At 34.1% G+C, this 18,611-nt stretch overlaps 1 protein-coding gene across 1 annotated transcript in view; it reads right to left on the reverse strand.

Annotated features, from left to right (window-relative positions):
* The window catches only part of tei (irregular chiasm C-roughest protein teiresias), a 368,344-nt gene extending 351,668 nt beyond the window's left edge, over positions 1–16,676 (reverse strand). The window contains exons 1-2 of the mRNA XM_073990187.1: positions 16,075–16,676; positions 5,404–7,244 (exon numbers count right to left, since the gene is read on the reverse strand). The gene's annotated coding sequence lies outside the window, so the exon portion shown is untranslated. The remainder of the gene's footprint in view (positions 1–5,403; positions 7,245–16,074) is intronic.
* Between the last annotated feature and the right edge of the window lie 1,935 nt (positions 16,677–18,611).

Genomic DNA, 18,611 nt, shown 5'->3' on the forward strand with positions numbered 1-18,611 from the left:
TATTTGTTATTAAATATTAGTAGCCAGAATGTATACCGCACGAATATGAATATGGACTATCTGACCTATTATAACTCGGATTTCTTTAAAGAATATATTTTTCAATGACTTATATTAGTTTTTTTATAACAGTTTTTTAAGGATTGTAAGTGTGTTAATTGTTGATTAAAGTTTGTGAATCTTAAAGTATACCACAAGATTATGCATAATCGTATACATACATATGTTGGGGCTATTTGGGCTATTAATTCGTATTCCTTGGAAAAAAAATTTAAATGTATTTTTTCTCCTACATAGTGCATCATGTTGTGAATTTTGAAATTATATGTTTAATGGAAAACTATTTTTAAATGTATATTTTCTTCTAGTGCTTCAACTTGTGAATTTTGAAGTAAACTGTTAAATGAATATTAGTGCGTTGAGAATCAAATTTTGAGATCCTATAAGTATACTACACATACATGAATTTCAGAATTAGATCCTAAAAATAGGCAACAACATATATTATATTTTTCCAAGGATTTCTCAAACTATAAAACCCTGCTTTTAATATGTCCTCAAGGACTTTTAGAGTGTTTACTGTGGATCAAAGGTTGAAATCGGAATATTTGGTACTGTGGTCTAAATATGAACAATCATAAATATTAAGGAACATCTGGGCTATTTATTAATTGGGCTTCCTTGGACATAGTTTTTTTTCAAATACTTCTAGAGCTCTATGTTGGTTGTTTTGAAAACAATTATTCATTGACAATTAGTAGGTTAATTGTGAGTGAATTTCAGTAATGAACTTAATTTGGGGGGAAAATATTTTGAGGACTATTTTTGCAAGGACTTCTCGAACTTTAAATTTGTATTTTAAATATTTTCTCAAGGACTTTTAGTGTGTTTTTTTGTGTTTTTAAGTCCCCAACAGCTTTGTTGTATAGAACTTTAACCGTATTTCCCCAACTTCACTTCACCCTTATTAATTTGATTCAAATATTTTGTTTTCATGTATATCGGTGCGTATAAATATTGACGCAATGTATACGCCCAATCATATACTTATCGTCTTAATTTTTAAAAATCTTTAGCTTACTGAATGGCAGATCCTTACATTAAAATTATCTTTTCACTATTGGATGCACGTTATTAGTAAAGGACGCACAATGAGACCAACAAGAAAGAATCAATCATTTCTGCCGTCTAACAGGAGTGTTGAAGCTGAATGTCCCATGAGCAGATCCCTAATGTTCAAATTTTCGTAAGTGGCAAAAGTTTTATGGAAGTTTTCAGTGTATATTTTTTATTCATTGTTATCAGAAGCAATGTGTCTAATGGACAGACGTGAATAATGGGCAGATCCAATCAAAAAATTTGACACGAATAAAATATATAATCATTCAAATTAAGCCGAGGCTTTTGCAATTTTCGGGTCCTTACCGGGGGAAGAATGAACAAATATAAGCATTGTATTAGTCATAGCAAACACTAACTACAATAAATCCAGGACCTTAACGCTTTTGTTCGTGAGGTATGAAAATGAGAGGTCCCAAATATTATTAAATGTCTAGGTCAACATATCAGAGGGTATTGCTTCCCCTGTACATTAATGTAGTCACGAAAAATCACGGGTCCGCTAAGTAGCCCTCTTATAGAATTTTAATGCGATTCGAGAAGTGACATTATGCTGAACTAAAGCACAGCACGTTGAACATACGTATGTGGACGAGATACATGGAGGAATAGCCTATCCACCAGCAAATTTAGTTGGTCAGCGAAACCACAAATCTAATGGTATTATTATAAAACTGGTAAAATCATGTCTTAGCTGTAATATTGTGAGGGACATTTTGGATCCCATATCAGGGGAACGACACGGCACGTTCATGTGCCCTGGAAAAAACTAAATTGTTGTAAACAGAGCTACCTTAGGACCTTACAAGTATTCACGAACAGCCCTTAACTTGCTTTTAAACGAATATTTTGAAGGTCTCTTGGGTTTTTATAAAAGGGAAAACTTTGAAACATCTTCTGTATGGAGAATGGTTTTCAAAGGTCTTCTATATATAGTTAACCATTGAAAGCTCTTCTATTTATGGTAGCTCATTGAAAGGACAGGAGACTTTAAAATGGTCTTATATAGACAGGAGAACTTTTACGGTATTCTGTTCAAGAACTTCACAAGGTCTTCTATAGGCAGGATATCTTCACAAGTTCTGCAATGAACTGAAGACCATTGAAAGCCATTCTGATAGTTCTTTTACAGACAGAAGACCCCAACAAGGTCCTATTTAGACAGAAGGCCTTTTACGGTCTTCTATTCAAGACCTTCACAAGGTCTTCTATAGATCAAAGACCTTTGAGAGTTTTTCTATATACAGAAGATCTTTGAGAAGTCTTCTAAATAGAGAAGACCTTTCAAAATCGTCCATTTTATAGACAGAGGGCCATTGAAAAGTTTTCTATGGACTGAAGAACCGTAAAAGTTTTTTACAGACATAAGATCGTTTAAAGGTCTTCTACAGTCAGAAGACCGATCTTTGAAAGGACTGCCATAGACAGGATGAAAGGTATTCTATAAACAAAATACCTCTCAAGGTATAGAGAGAAGACCTGTGGGACTAACAGATTTGGTCCATACTTTGCATATCGTAATATTTCTACCAGACATAGATAAAGTTCGCATATTGACTATATTAGTTCACTCCTTCGGGTACCTCCCACACGAAATTTCGGAAAAGGACGGTTTAAGACTTCCACTCGAACTATTTTGTATTCGCTGCCGCCATTACGACGGTGTAATTTTTGTTCAGGGGCAAGTCCATACTTTCTGAGAAAATGACCCGAAAACTGTAAAACCCCTACGGCCAGGATGTGTAGTGGCTGGTGTGTACGACAACTCTCGAACCGTATACTGCGTTGGGCCACACTTTGCATATCGTAATATTTCTTCGAATATTAGATGAAATTCGAAGATATTGCTTATATGAAGGCCGACTCCTTCCTTTACCCTCAAGGCTTCGCTTTAACAAAAGGCCACTGAAATGTCTTTTATTGTTAGAAGACATTTCAAAATTTTTTAATGAAATTCTGATTATAGAACAATACATTTCTCCCCTTGATGGATCTTCAATTTTGAAGTTTTTTTTTTTATAAAAAGAAGCTGATAAGTGTTCTACAGACAGGAGGCCTTAAAAAGGTCATTTAGAGGCAGAAGACCTCTTCTAAATCTTATACAAAAATAGGATACTTTAGTCTTTATTTTGGACAGTATTTTTTAACGGTATTTTCAGTAGGGAGAATTTTTAGACCTCAAGCTCAACAAACCTCTAACAGCCTGTTTATATTATAGCCTTTTGGGGGGTTAACCTTCTTTATGAGGATATACACGGTGCTCTTGAACCAACTTTAAATGAAAGAAGCTTACACCTGGGAAGTTTTTGCAACTACAAGGTTCATAAATGAGAAAAATTAAAAAAAAAAAAATCGCCGGAGCGCTTTTTAAATAAATCGCGATCAAAGTTCACATTTTTAGGTTTTTTTAGGTTTTTACGATTTTGCTTGGAAACCAAAAGTCCTATGGAAATTGGTTTAGAAAAAATATTGTAGCTGCAAAAATTCTCTACAAGATTGGCCAGTATTATATTTTCGTGTCGCCTCCTTATAAAACAATGACATATACGGTGCGCCGTAACTAACTTTAAACAAAAACCGTTTAAACCTAGGATATTTTTGCAGCTTCTAAAATAGCAATGTGTATAGATGAGAAAAATTCAAAAACAAGAAAAATCGCTGGAGGAATTTTTAAATAAATCGCTGTCAAAGTTCACACTTTTAGGTTTATTTTAGTTCTTCGCTATTTTGCTTAGAAACCGCAAGTCCTTTCGAAATAGGGATAAAGAAAAAGTTGTAGCTGAGAAAATTCTCTAGAGTATTGACCGTTACGATTTGTTCCTAGGTTTTACCATTTCTAAAATTTGCTTGAAAACGGTAAGTCTTATCTATATGGGACTAGAGAAAATCTTATAGCTGTGAAAATTCTCTACAAGATTGGCTTTCGTAATTTTTTCACAGGTTGTACCATTTTTGAGATATATAAATTTAGGTTGGGAAATTGCAGTCATGACATTGTTTTATAAGGAGACGAAAAAGTCAGTGAATTGTCCCAATTTGAAAACCTACGAAATATTAAACAGGACAATCTTGTAGAGAATTTTCATTGCTACAATATTTTTTTTGGTTCCATTTGAATGGGGCTTGCGGTTTTCCAACAAAATTGTGAAAACCTAAAAACGCTATAGACATAAACTTTAACCGCGATTTATTTAAAAAGGGCTCCGGCGATTTTTTTTTTGTTTTTTAATTTTCTCATCTACGAACATGGTAGTTTCAGAATCCGCAAAAACTTCCCAGGCTCTTTTAATTTAAAGTTGGGTCAAGAGCACCGTGTTTATTCACAATGGCATTAGTATTTGAAACCTAGTGGGTTTTTTTAAATATACCCAGTTGTTCAAGAAATAGCAAGACGTATGTTGATGCGTTGATGTGCAAAAATTTGTTGTTAAATGAAGATACAACAAACGTGAAGAACAGAAGAATATTTGGTAAGTATCGATATTTTTGGGACAATAGATTTTTTTATTATCTCATTACATAATGTACATTTTATTTCAGGTTCTTCTGAATTATCCGAAGGACACTTGAGATGAACATTCCCAGGACCAAATATACAGTTCTAGTTCATGGATTCACACACAAGTTTCAATAACAAGAATCAAAAGATTAACATTAAATTGTCCTTTGTGATATATGTACGTATATACACGTCATGTAATTAAATAAAGCGTGGTTAGCGCATATACAGATTAACTGTTATAATTATATTTTTTAATCTGATATAATATCCGATAGACGTTAAGAATTTACCCATTTAGCTGATCAAAACATACTAGTGATTTTGGCTATCATTTCTACCTATCGATTCAACTGGTTACTGATAATGCAATGAAGGGACAATTGAGTTTCCCAAGACTATCCAATTATCTGGTTACGGGTAATGCAATGAAGGGACAATTGACTTTCCAAGAGTATAGATTTGCCTGGTTACTGGTAATGCAGTGAGGGGGCAATAGACCCCTTCCTAAGACATCCCCATGTTAAATTCACCAGTCTATAACATTGCGAGTAGATTGGGCGGTAACTAGGGGTGTTTACCAGTAGCCAGCAAAATAGCTAGTTATTCCCTAGTTACCCGAACAACTGGGTATATACATTTGTATATAGGTAAACGTACTATTAGTTTTTAAACAGGAATAAAAAGGTCGAATAAAACCTAAAAAATCAAACAATAATAATAGCTATTAAATCATTTTTTATGCCTTAATAACTAAACTATTTCTTAAAGAAATTTCAACTTACCTCCAGATGAAAGATAGTTCTGCTTTATTGCGATGATAGATAATGCCGATAGTTGTCGGAGAATTGCAGTTATAGATGATGATATAAAGATGAAATTGTAGTATAATAAAATTAAATTTATTTTCATTTGTTTGTTTGTGTTATTATTATTTTTTAATTATTTTTCTTTTATTACACTTTGACAACTTTTTCTTGGGAAAATGTTTTTCATTTCTTTTTTTTCAAACACTTCAATTATGATTTTTCTTATAAACGGCTTCCTTTCAATGATTCTTTTCAATTATGTTATTATGTTGTATTACTCAATTTTTGATGGGATTTTATTTGTTTTGTTTTTTTTTGCGCAATATTTATTTAACACTAGAAAAATTTGATTTCCAATTTTATTTGGTAATATAAAGAAAATAGTTTTGCTAACGAACACCTCAAGTGCTGGTGCTGGTGATTGTGATGTGGTGTGGTTGAGGAGTTTAAATATTTGCCATGGATTTCAATGGACTTATGTTATTGTTGTTAGGTGGCAGTGTGTTGGGTAGTAGATATTTGAAATAAAAAACCTAACTTTGTAGCAACAATTGCTTAACACAATTGTTATGTGTTGTTGTTATTGTGGCTACGGTAAATACCTTGTGGTAGCAGCAAATATTATGGATGACTATTCTACTACTACAACACTTGAGTGCAATTCAAATTTTCCAATTTATTTTTCAATTTTACGAATTTCATTTGTTTGAATTTGTTTTCTCTCTTGGTGATTTGTTTTCACTTTTTTTTTGCTCTGTGGAAAAACGTTTTTGTATTTTAAATAAAATTTCTAAAAAAAACGAAAAATTCTATCAATGTTGTTTGATTATTTAATATGTTAAATTTTGTATTTATTTTATAAAATGTAATGGCAGTCCCGAAAATGATTGGTTTGGGTTATTATGGAGATATTGCTTTTAGAGTGACAATGATTTGGAAAAATCTTTTTAATTTATTTTAAACCAGCTATCAGGTCTATTTGTTTGTTATTTTATTTACCTGCCTTGCTGTTCGTTTGTTTGTTTTGCATGGAAATGGCACAGACAGTGATTACGAACACACACACAAATGTTTACAAACACAACTACTGGTGCTCAGTACTCAAAACAAATAACAACAGAATGTTGTTACACACGCACTTACTTGCCACTCTACTACTTCATTTGAGTGTCCATTTTATTTGTATTTGTCAATTTGCAATGTTTTATCCGAGAAAGGGAGAGATAACGGGGGATATTGCAGCAACTCTATGATTGCAATACTATTATGAAAACTACAAACAAAGCAAGCAACGCACATCCGCGCGCACACACTCACACGTACACCGACTAGGACAGATAGTCCTTTTGTGCTGCACAATTTCAATACAAACGTAATATATGTTCTCTTTGTAGTTGTTGCTGCTGCTGTTGTCCTGTTTGTTTATTGTTTATTTTATACGTAATTGATAACTTTTGTAACGGATTTTTAATTTGAATTTCCGCTTTAATTGTTCTTCAGCTGGCTTTTTCACTTCTTGTCCAATAAACGAACGAGCGCCCGCAAAAAACCGAAAACAAAACACAAAATTACATTAATTTTCTCATTGCTGTTTTTGTTGTTATTATCGTTACAATTGTTGTTTTGTTTAATTCTGTTATTTATCCAATTTTAGTTGATTTATTTGCATTAATGATTTTCTGTTGTTGTTTGTTGCTGGGTGTTTTTTGTTTGTCGCCAAACACAGTTAGTGTCTATTTGCATTGAAATTATTTAAATTAATTTCATTGATTTGCTTTTTAATGAACTCCAGTTGGTGTTGACCATTGAAACCGGAACTAAAAAATAGAAAAAAAATTGTTTTTTATATAAATTTAAACACTGAATATTTAATATAAATTTGAAATAAAACAAATAATAGATTTTAACCAGAAACTTTAATTTATGCTTCAAATGAATGTTTATAGTGTAAGCCTTAAAGGTCTGATAGCTATAAAATTTTTGGAAAAAACTTCTGTAACAATTGATGAAATTCAGAAAATAAAAAAATAAAATAAACAAATACTAAAAACATATCCAATTTTCAAAACGATCCTTCAAGGAATGGGGATTTGGGATATAAGGCAGACATTGCCGGTTTCTTGAAAAAGTATTTTTTTTTTAAAAAAAAAAATTTTATACCCTCAGCATTTATGCTAACGAGGGTATATTCACTTTCATACGTGCAAAATGTGCCTCATCGAAATAATGGTTTTAGACCCCAAGTATGTTTGGACAAATTCCGTTTCAGACAATTTGCAGTTGATTAAGCAATGTCCGTCCGTATGTCTGTCTGTTTGGCTGGCTGAAGCGCACGATAAATTTCGAATGGATCAACCGATTCGGTCCAAAATTTGGCTTTCGTAATATTTTGGCCAAACTTAGTTTAAGTTCAAAGATGGCAAGTTTTATCGGTCCACTCCTTCCGGTACCTCCCCCACAAAACTTTGAAAATGAATTTGATTCATACTTTGTACATCGTAAAATTTCTACCAGACTTATATGAGGTTCTAGTATGGACTCAATCGGTCCACTCCTTCGGGTACCTTCCACACAAAATTTCGTAAAAGTTCAGTTTAGGACCTGCTCTCGAATCGCTTTGATTGTTGTTGCAACAACTTGTATTCCCTGCCCTCGATACGACGGTGTAAGCTTCATCAGGGGCAAGTTTATACTTTATGAGAAAATAGCCTGAAAGATGTAAAAACTCCTATGACACCATGTGTTGTGGTTGGAGCGCAAGACAACTCTCGAACGGATCAACCGATTTGGTACAAAATTTGGCCTTCGCAATATTTTGTCCAAACATAGTTTAAGTTCCATCATAAGCCATATCGGTCCACTCCTGCAGGTACCTCCCCCACAAAAGTTCAAAAATGTTCGGAAAATTTGTTCGCACGATAACTCTTGAAGGGAGTGATCGATTTAGTCCATACTTTACACATCCTAATATGTCTACCAGATATAGATCAGGCTCGAATATGGATTATGTTTGTCCACTCCTTCGAGTACCTATCACACAAAATTACGGATATGTTCACTTTAAGACCTACTCTCGAATCACTTTGATTTTTTGAAGCAACTTGCATTCGCTGTCTCAATTACGACGGTAAAAGTTTTTTCAGGGGCAAGTCCATACTTCTTGAGAAAACAGCCCGAAAGGCTTAAAGAAAGGCTGGAGAGCACGAAAACTTTCGAATTAACCGATTTGGTAAAAAATTTGTCCTTCCTGATATTTTGTCATACTTTCAGTTCGAAGATAGGCAATACCGGCCAACAACTTCCGGTAGTTCTCCCGAATATTTTAAAATAAATGCCACTTAAATGGTATGCGCGATATCTCTTAAACAAATCTAGTCCAAACTTAGGATCTCCTAATATTTTGTCCAAATTTAGTTTAACTTCGAAAATAGAGGTACCTTAGGGAACCTCCTCCACAAAAGTTCAACATTTGTGTTTAAGGTCTGTTAGAAGATCCATTGGAAATGTATGCCGATGTTATTCGTTGTTGCCCTGCTTACAAAGGTATTATGTTTTCCGTGGACAAGTTCATGCTTCCTGGCATACTGGTCCATAAGTTATACGATGACCCATTTAAGTGACTAGTGGGCGATATATCCCAAAATAAGATCCACTTCCATAATGGACTATGTCGGGCCATTCATTTAAGTACCTCATCTGCAACACTTTTGAACTTTAAGCCTAATCCAAATTTCCAAGAAAGGCCACAAAATAATGAAAATTCCATAAATACATTCGATCTTACCATTGATGAAAGTTTCAATACACATAGGCTGAGCGTATATCTCTGTCGGCAAAGCCGACTGATATTTTTTTACTTGTTTCCTATAGCTCCCATATAGTGCTACCATCCGATTTCAGGTATTTTGAGGATTTTGTCTTCATTTTTAGCCCGAATTTGCTGTCATTTGGAATTTGGGATTCCCAGTGACACAGACATTGCCCCACAAAAAATTATGAATTTAGGTCCAGGCTTTGGTATAGCCCCATATTGCGGCACCACCACCCGATTTCAGGCATTTTGAGGATTTAATCTTCATTTTTGGCCCGAATTGGCTGTAACTTGGCATTTCGAGTTCCCACCAAATATTGTGGACATAGGTTCAGGTTTTGGTATATCCCCCGTATAGCGGTACCACTCGATTTCAAGTATTTTAAGGATTTTATCTTCATTTTTATGCCGAATAACTTGCCATTTGGAGTTCCCAATGGTACAGAAACTTTCCCACCAAAAATTTTGGACATAGGTCCAGGTTTTGGTATAGCCCCTATAAACAGTACCATTCGATTTCAGACATTTTAAAGTTTGTATCTACATTTTCGGCTTAAATTGGCTGTAATTAGGTTATGGGGTTCTCAGGGGTCAAACCAATTTATTTACTAAAAAGTTAAAAATGAAAAATAATTTAAAAAAATTAAGTTTCAGTGTTTTATTTAGAAATGCACTTAAAACTAGAAAATAATTTGTCGCTTAGCCTCAATAAATATATTCTTTCTCATGATGGAATCTCTCAAATAAAACGCTTGCATTAAAATTATAAATGGTGACAGAATTAAACGGCAAGCGTTTTATTTTAGAGATTCCATCATGAGAAAGAATATATTTATTGAGGCTAAGCGACAACTTATTTTCTAGTTTAAAGTGCATTTATAAATAGATCACTGAAACTTAATATTTTTTAAATTATTTTTTATTTAAATAGTTAGAACATATGAAAAACTCAAACACAATTATATTTTGATGGAAAATACGATAAAACCTCAAATTTTTAACGTTGACCTTGAATTCCTGTGCAACTGCTAGACCAAATTCGAATTCTTTAAGTGCATCGGAAAGCTGATTATCTGTCGAACATAAAAAATATGAAAATATTTCTATCTATTCAATAGTTACAGAATTTTGACCAGGAAAAAACGATTTTGAACCACTGTGCGTCGGCTTGCATCATCCTAGGTTTGTATCATCTTGAAGAACTTCCGGAGTACATTCCTGGATTGAGCTAATACATAAATTCCTCCTTTCTTACAGTGTTTAAATTACCTCATTTCATCTCAAACCACCTAATATTCTATCATTCCATTTTTGCCAAAAATCCTATTGATTATGGATAGGTATATACCGCTTTCGAAGTAAGTATAATAAATAGCACGGGATGTGTATTCAAGTAGGTCGCTCTATCAACCAGCTCTGGTCACAATGTTTTTTTTATAGATGTTGACGTAGCAAGAAATGAAAAACATTTCTTTTTTAAAAACAAATTAATTGTCTGTTCCAGAACCTGCAAGAATCTATTTTTGAAAATTTTCGCTTTATAAGTTTTTTAAAAAAATTTTGGATTTGGAACAGTACAGAATACCTCAATAACCACTTATAAGAGCCCAGTAGATTTTCTTAACCAATGAAAGAATATGTTTTTCTTACAAAAGAAGCTCTTCCCACATAAGATCAAAATGTACTCTTTTACAGGACCATAAGACTTACTAGAGAAAGACCGAAAGACTTCTTAAAGAAGACAGTAAACATTCTTATAGAATATGAGAGGGTCTTCTTAAAGAAGATCACAAAGTCGTCCGATGGAATAACAATATATATTTGTATTACAGACCTTATAATCTTCTTATAACATACCAGGAGCTCGTTTTACATAAGAAAAGAAGGCCTTTTTAAAGATATCACAAAGACTACTGAAAACTAATTAGGTTGTATGAAGGAGTGAACCTAAATATTGGGACATCATGAGACTTATATATATCTATGTATTGACTTCCCCATACTTCTGATAAATAACTTATTGGAACTTGATGTACACTTGGAAGAAATATTACGAATTGCAAATAAATTATCAGTTCTTAAGATGCAGTGCACATCAGCCATTTTAGTTGGCCCCATTTATTTTTTTTTTTTAACTTCGGTCTTTACCACATATACATGCTTTATCTTATTTTTGGTAAACATTTTAAGCCGATCCTTGTTAACGGGACTATGAGTACTACATTCAATAAAAATCACATAACTATTCTCGAACAGCCTTAATAAGCACTTAATAAAATATGTAATTTGAATGTTTGTGGGGCAGTTGGATCGATGTACATATATTCCGGAACATGATATATATTAGGAAGAATAATTGGTGGAAATCGATTACTTTACATTTAAGAGGTATAGTGTTAATCAGCCAGCCAGATAGGTGAGCGGATGGTTAGATGGAATCTATACTGCCTGAAACCCAGGTCTCAGTGACTCTGATTTCTTCTCTTGGCTAAGTAAGTATTGTCTGATGGACATTGGGGTATAACTTTTACCAATTTTCACATAAATGTTTTGGTCCATTTCACTCGCTAAATATTATCTGATGATCATGTTAAAATTCAAGTTTCTTCTTTTACATCTTTGTGTTTATTTCAGCTCGAGTCCATATTTTGTTGCAATTCAATTGTTTGAATAACAACAAAATATTTTAAAGTGGATATGAAATTGATTAGTTGCGGGCGAAGGGTAGGGAATACTATAGTTTCAGTTGTCACCAAACAACTTCATCAGTTCCCTTTTTCGCCGACTCTGTATCGATAAACAGGTCAATAAAGCCATCTAGCAAATTAAATAAAATGAGAAATTTGCTGTATGGCCCTAAAGCTGTTTACCCTACAATTTCTTCTTTTTCGTAAACCGAAACCTTACTTAAAATTTCATCATTGCGACGTAAAGACTCGCTACAAAATCGGATAAAAATTTTGTTTTTGGTCCACTTAATATTTCACGATCATCACAAATAACAATATGTGGCAATACCGGTACGAACCCGGCCTCGAGTTTGATTACCATTTTTAAAGGAAGAAAAACAATCAGACAATACCCTTTCCACATTGTTGTGCAGGGTATTAAAATGGAAAAATAGGATGTACTACCGACTGTTACTATATCTAAAGGCCTGGGTACATAAGCTGCCTCGCCTGCTTGCCTTGCTTGCTTCTGATAAAAGAATAAAAAAGAAAAGGGCAACCCAATTCGAAATTTGCTCGGCCTTCATTATTATTTTATTTTTATTATGTCAGAAATTAAGCAGAAAAGCAAAGCAATCCGGCAAGACAGCTTATGTATCCAGGTCTTAAAAGTTGTAAAAGTGATATTTCCTTATTTTTTGACATGCCTTGCTTTTGGAATACCCATACTAGAAGCAGAGATATTCATATAAGATAAAACTTTGATTTGTTCTCCACATACGCTTTTTGTCCATTCCTACCCCTGAATATTAGCCGACCATCACCAAAATCAATAGGCTTCTTCCTCTCTCGACTTCCAATAAGTCGATCGAAATTTCGACCAATAGCGTGATTACAAGCTATGGGCTACAACCATTATTTCGATGTATTACGTGCCAATCAGCCTGAAGGCTGTGATTGTAATACAGCGCACAAAAGTTACCTGCAGTAAAAATCTGGACTTAATAGGCTTTTGTGGAGGATATTTTGTAGCGCATATTTCAGAAGAATTAGCTTCCTCTAAGAAAGGAAATGATACGCCAGTAGTCAGAAGGACTTGAAGCGGAATAAATCGTAGAAGTGTTGAACGTTGGTGGAGAAGGTTCCTTAAGGCATGGAACGTCAAAATCCTTCTTAGAGCTTCACAACTAACCATTTTATTTGGTCACTACAGGATTTTTAGAGATTTTCAGTCGTTATGTTACGAAGTATAAAATTGTTCACGAAAAAAAACTTTAAGTCAGTGCCACAAGGACTACCTTCTGTAAAAATTACAAACATATTTTTGTCAGTTGCTCGTTTCGAGAGTGAAATTGTCGGCCAACAAAGCACAATTTTGTATTTTTGTGAGGAATATGACTGCAGGAGTTGGAAGAAATATTAAGTTATTGTGCCTACCAACACGATAGTTGCTCACCGCAGGATTTTTTAGAGCTTTCGGGTCAGTAAGTAAGGAATCATTGACTCGTTGACGAAAAAGTAGGTCGTTGCAATTGGCACTTCACGGACTAGATTCGATAAAAATTTCGCTTGAATATCCGCTTAAAAATTTTGTTTTTGTAAAAATATTAGGATTTGCCAAGATTGCAAAACAGTCAGTCAGTTACTTTATATTGTTATCGAGTCTAACAGGCATTTTAGTAGGCCCATTATCCCAGGAAGTAAGGACTCACCACAAAAACCTGTACAGTCGTAGTAGAGGCAGCTAGGGCAAAAAGCTGTAAAATCTATGTAAACCAAGATATTTCCTCAAACTGCTCTTTTACGAGGAAGTTTGAAATTTAGTGTAGGATGTATCCGAGGAGTGGATCGACATAATCCATATTCGAACCTGACATATATCTGGAAGAAATATAATTATGTACAAGTTGCCCACCATTTTTGCAAAATATTTTGCAATTTTGTGGGTGCGATACCCGAAGAAGTGGACGGATATGGACCATCTTTCAACTTGATCTAAGTTTGTACAGTGGCTAAACTGACTTAAAATTTTCCTCCATTTTTTCGATGAGGAGTATTTTTGATCATATCAAAATGTACATACATACACTCGTACCCAAAAAATATTTTTCTAAGCCCTGCCCATGGTACAATAAAATAAGTAAACCTTATCCAAAAATATGTTTGCAGTTTTATTCATTTAATTCAAATTTATTTAATTTATTTCAATAAGTAAGAAATAATTAAAAAAAGTAAGTTTCAGTGTTTCATTTAAAACTAGAAAATAATTTGTCGTGATGGAATATCTCAAATAAAACGCTTGCTGTTTAATATTGTCAAAATTTTTAATACAAATGCAAGCGTTTCATTTGAGAGATTCGACCATGACAAATTGTTTTCTATTTTTAAATGCAATTATAAATAAAACACTGAAACATAATTTTTTTTAATTATTTCTTATTTTTAATTTTTAGTAAATACATTTTTGACCACTGATAAGTCCATAAATAAATTACAGTCAATTTAGGTGTAGATAAAAACTTTAAATTGCCTGAAATCGGTTAGTACCTTTATATGGGGGCTACACCAAAATTTAACCCATGTCCACAATTTTTGGTAGGGGAGTTTCTGTACAATTGGGAACTTCAAATGCCAAGTAACAGCGAGGTTTTCTTATAAAAAATAACCATTCTAAAGCCATGAAGCCTTCTAATAGGCGAACAAACTGTGTCTTCCCATGAGACCATATTTACACACAAATCAGGACACTTGCTATAGAAGGCCATGATGTTTTCTTCAACAGAACACCAAGAGGTATGCTGCTATAGAAGACCCTAAGGCATTCCTCTTAATAAATATATGGGTTCCAAATTCTTGAACTTAGAAGGAAACTGAGATTTGTTATGGAGGACTCCAAGGTCCTAGAGTAAGACCATATAAATTAATTTCTATTGTCTGTTTCCCAAATGGTAGACAATTGAAATTATCTCTCTGGTCAATAATAATTTTTTGTTTGGCTCTTTAGATAAGGTCTTCAAAAGTGAGATACTTGGTATCCTTGTAATATGTCTAGAACACGTTGCGAACTAAAAACCCTAAGTTTTCCTTACCGCACCTTGGACAATGGTTATTTTGGGGATTTTTCCATAGATTAGATTAGTTTCTATTGAACACATGTTATTCACTAGTTCTTGTTAATTGCTAATGTACGAACGTCCTTTAAAACATGATGAACACAGTCCTCTAATATTTGTTTTTCCGTTTAAAACACAACGATTGAAAATTTTCTTTCTATCTTCGTTAGGCATACTAGATCCTATTATGTCAATTTTTCTTGCATAAATTGCAAGGAGATCTTTAGGATCCAAGGACACCCTTTGAATTCACTTGTCTAAAAACATGTAATTTCGTTTCTTCTTTCAAAAACACTTCTTTTCTTTGGTTAACAAAAAATAATTTCCTTCGCAAAAAGTATCAAGTGTCTGGCGAAAAATAAAACCTTACGCTTATTTCTTTTCACTAATGATAAACTGGAAGTGTTAAAATAACACGGCTTCTTTTTTACACTTTACGCAATATTTCAGCATTTTTTGTTGGTGTTTTGTTTTGCTTTTTTACATTTTTCGTTACTTTTTTTTCTTATTCTATGGTTTCATTAACTTTTCCTGTTTGATAAAACTTTATTAATGCTTTGTTTCTATTAGGAACTTGTCGGCTTAAACGAAAAAAAAAAACTTTGGAACCCAAAGAACAGAGCGGAGGGTCATTTAGACTTTACAAGGCATTTGCTTATTAAAATACATGGCCTTAAAGTATGCAATATTTCAGATTTTCGACTTTAACTTTTAATTGTGTGTTGGGGAAGGAAGTACTTTTACACGAACACACACACACTCACAGTTACACACTTTCACGCACAGCATCTACGCACAGGAAGATAGTAAAATCCAAACGGCAAGAACAAGAACAATGGAAAAACTCTCAATATTTCAGAGGATTCGTTCGCACACACACACAGACACTCAGAGTAAAGTCAAGCAAAACGGCAATGATTGTGAAAAAAGCACCAAATTTCCCAGAAATCCAGACAATGCCAGACCAAAAGACGAACCAAAAAAGAAGAAGGAGAGCAATAAAATTAAGATTGCTGGTGAAAGCACACACAAAAAGAGAATAAGCGACAATTACATTTATTATTTGGCGTTTTTCCTTGTTCTTATTTTGTTGTTGAGTAAACAAACGCCCCAGCGGATATTGAAAAATGACTTCCGTTTTGTTTTCTTTGTTGTCGTCGTCGTTTTTGGCTTTTCGACACTAGAATTTTCAACACTTCCTTTGCACACAATTTTCTAAAAAATATATTTAGCTTTTCTTAAGCATTTTCCATTAAAATTTGCTTTTATTTAGCACGTATTCCGTTTGCCCGTAAACGCGTTTTTGTTTTGCTTTACAAAATTGCCAATTTTTCTTTAGATTTATTTTGGTTTTTTTGCACTTCTTCTTCTTCCACGTCGTCGTTTCGTTTTACACGCCTCGTTTTTTTTCTGTTTCTGGTTTTTAGCAACAACAGAGTAGGAAAACACGCATTAAACGTAGCAAAAAACACATTCGACCGTACGAATCGACCGTTTTCAACGACAACCGCTTGTAAACTGTTCGATTATCATCAATAGAGTTGCAAAAGATATGAAATGTGTGTTGTGTGGCTGAGTCTGCTGTTTGTTTGCATGGAGCAGCCACCACACAGAGCATAAGCCAAAGACATTCATTCGTTACTCGTTATTGTGACTTTATGGCACGGCATGGCCACCAAACAACAACCCACAGAAAGTCACAGCAATTGAGGATGATAACAAGCATCCATCCATCCCTCGTTAAGCATCAAGCTCTCAACCATCTCAAATTGTAAATGAGTTTTGTAAAGAGAGGGAGAGAACGTGAAAATCCAACCCTTAATAAAGCGCTTGTGCAATTTTTCTCGTTACTTTTCGCCCAAAACTGTTATAAACTGTTATACCTTCAATTTGTTTTGCTTTATTGCTACTCTCTGTTTTGGGAGTCATGTTTTGATTTCTCGTTTGCCATCATTGCCAATTATGCTGACCTTTAGTCTCACTTGTTTACTCTATTTGTCTGCCTTATGCTCAATTAAAAATTTAACTCTCATTCAATGGTATTAGGATTTCTCGCTCTCGATTGTTGTTATTTGTCGGGGAGTTTGTTGTGAAATACTTAACCGGCTTTGTGACTTTTGTTTTCATACCGTGGCATTAACAGCTTTCCAATAGCGTTCGAAGGATGTAAATGGAAAAGGATATGTAACAGAAGACTGCTAGAGAAATGTTAAGTAAGCAGAATGTGCAAGGATAAAAGTATAATGTTAAATAGTTAAAACAATGTAAAGGAATGTGCGGAGGAATAGCATTTTCATTTACAGAACATAAAGGACTTCGTATGGAACATTCTTCTATAGGAGGCTATTCGATTTTGTATATTGAGACCCTTATTCTAATGCTTAATAATAATAATTGTTCCTCTCTCTCATATCAAGGAGTGCACCGAGATTCATATTAGCTCAATGATATAGGACCTACTGTTTATCACCGATTCCGAATGGCGTGTCCTAAAGACACCACTTAGCTGTAGAAAAAGCGATGTCTGCCCTTAGAAATCTCAAAGGTCCCCCAATGGATTACTTTGAGGTGTGCAACCCGAAGAACCTTAAATCTTCTTACCACCGGAACCATATGGTCTCCTGATAGACCATGACAGAGACATTATAAGGTGACTTCAAAGCAGACCAGAGGAAATCTTGAAATATTCGGAGCTCTTTCTCTATGGAAGATTCTGAAGTTTTGCTCTGCAAAAGACACTGAGGTCTTCCTTTAAGACCTTACTGCTGGAAAATTACGAAAACTTCTATGGAAAACTCTGCGACCTTGATGGTTTCTCTAATAAATCTTCATCTCAAGAAGAGCCTGGCGACTTTTCTCTAGAAAATTCCGAGGTATTCTCCTATAGGAGGCCAATAAATCATCTTTAATTGACCCTGACTGTTTTCTCATATATGAATTTTGGAGACCTATATTGAAGAAGATCCTTACGCTTTCTCCTGTAAATGACCTGAATGTCTTCTTATAAAGAGGAACCTGAGATATTTTCCCTAAGTCCTTCTCCCTAAGGCCTTCTTATGTGTAAAATCTAGAAGTATTTTCCTCTAAATGGTCATGATGTCTTCTCCATACCCTGAGGACTGTTCGTGTAGAATTCTCTGAGGTCATCTCCTCTAGAAGATCCTGAGATATTCTAGTCTGGAAGACTCCGAAGTCTTCTGCTATAGAAGGCTCTGACGTCTTCTCATGTAGAAAACCTTGAGGTTATCTCATAAAGAAGAGCCGGAGGTCTCGTACGGGTCTTTTCTTAAAGGTTTTCGACCTGCGGTTTTTTATGTAGAAGCTTCAAAAGTCTTATCATCTAGCAGTCGGTTCTATCTCATAGAAGATCCTGAAGTGTTCTCCAATAGAAGACCCAAAACATTTTTCCATAGAAGAAGCTCCAGAAATCTTTTTCTAGAGAAGATTATGAGATATTCTATCAAAGAAGACTTCGTTGTCTTATTCTATAAAATACCCCGAGGCTTTCTCATATCGAAGACCCTTCTCTTCTGCAACAGAGGTATTCTCAAATTTTTCTGTAGAAGCCCCAGATTTTTTCTTTTAAAGAAG

Source organism: Musca autumnalis, unplaced genomic scaffold, assembly GCF_047663935.1.
Source record: "Musca autumnalis isolate F117 unplaced genomic scaffold, ASM4766393v1 scaffold_5, whole genome shotgun sequence".
Lineage (NCBI taxonomy): Eukaryota > Metazoa > Arthropoda > Insecta > Diptera > Muscidae > Musca > Musca autumnalis.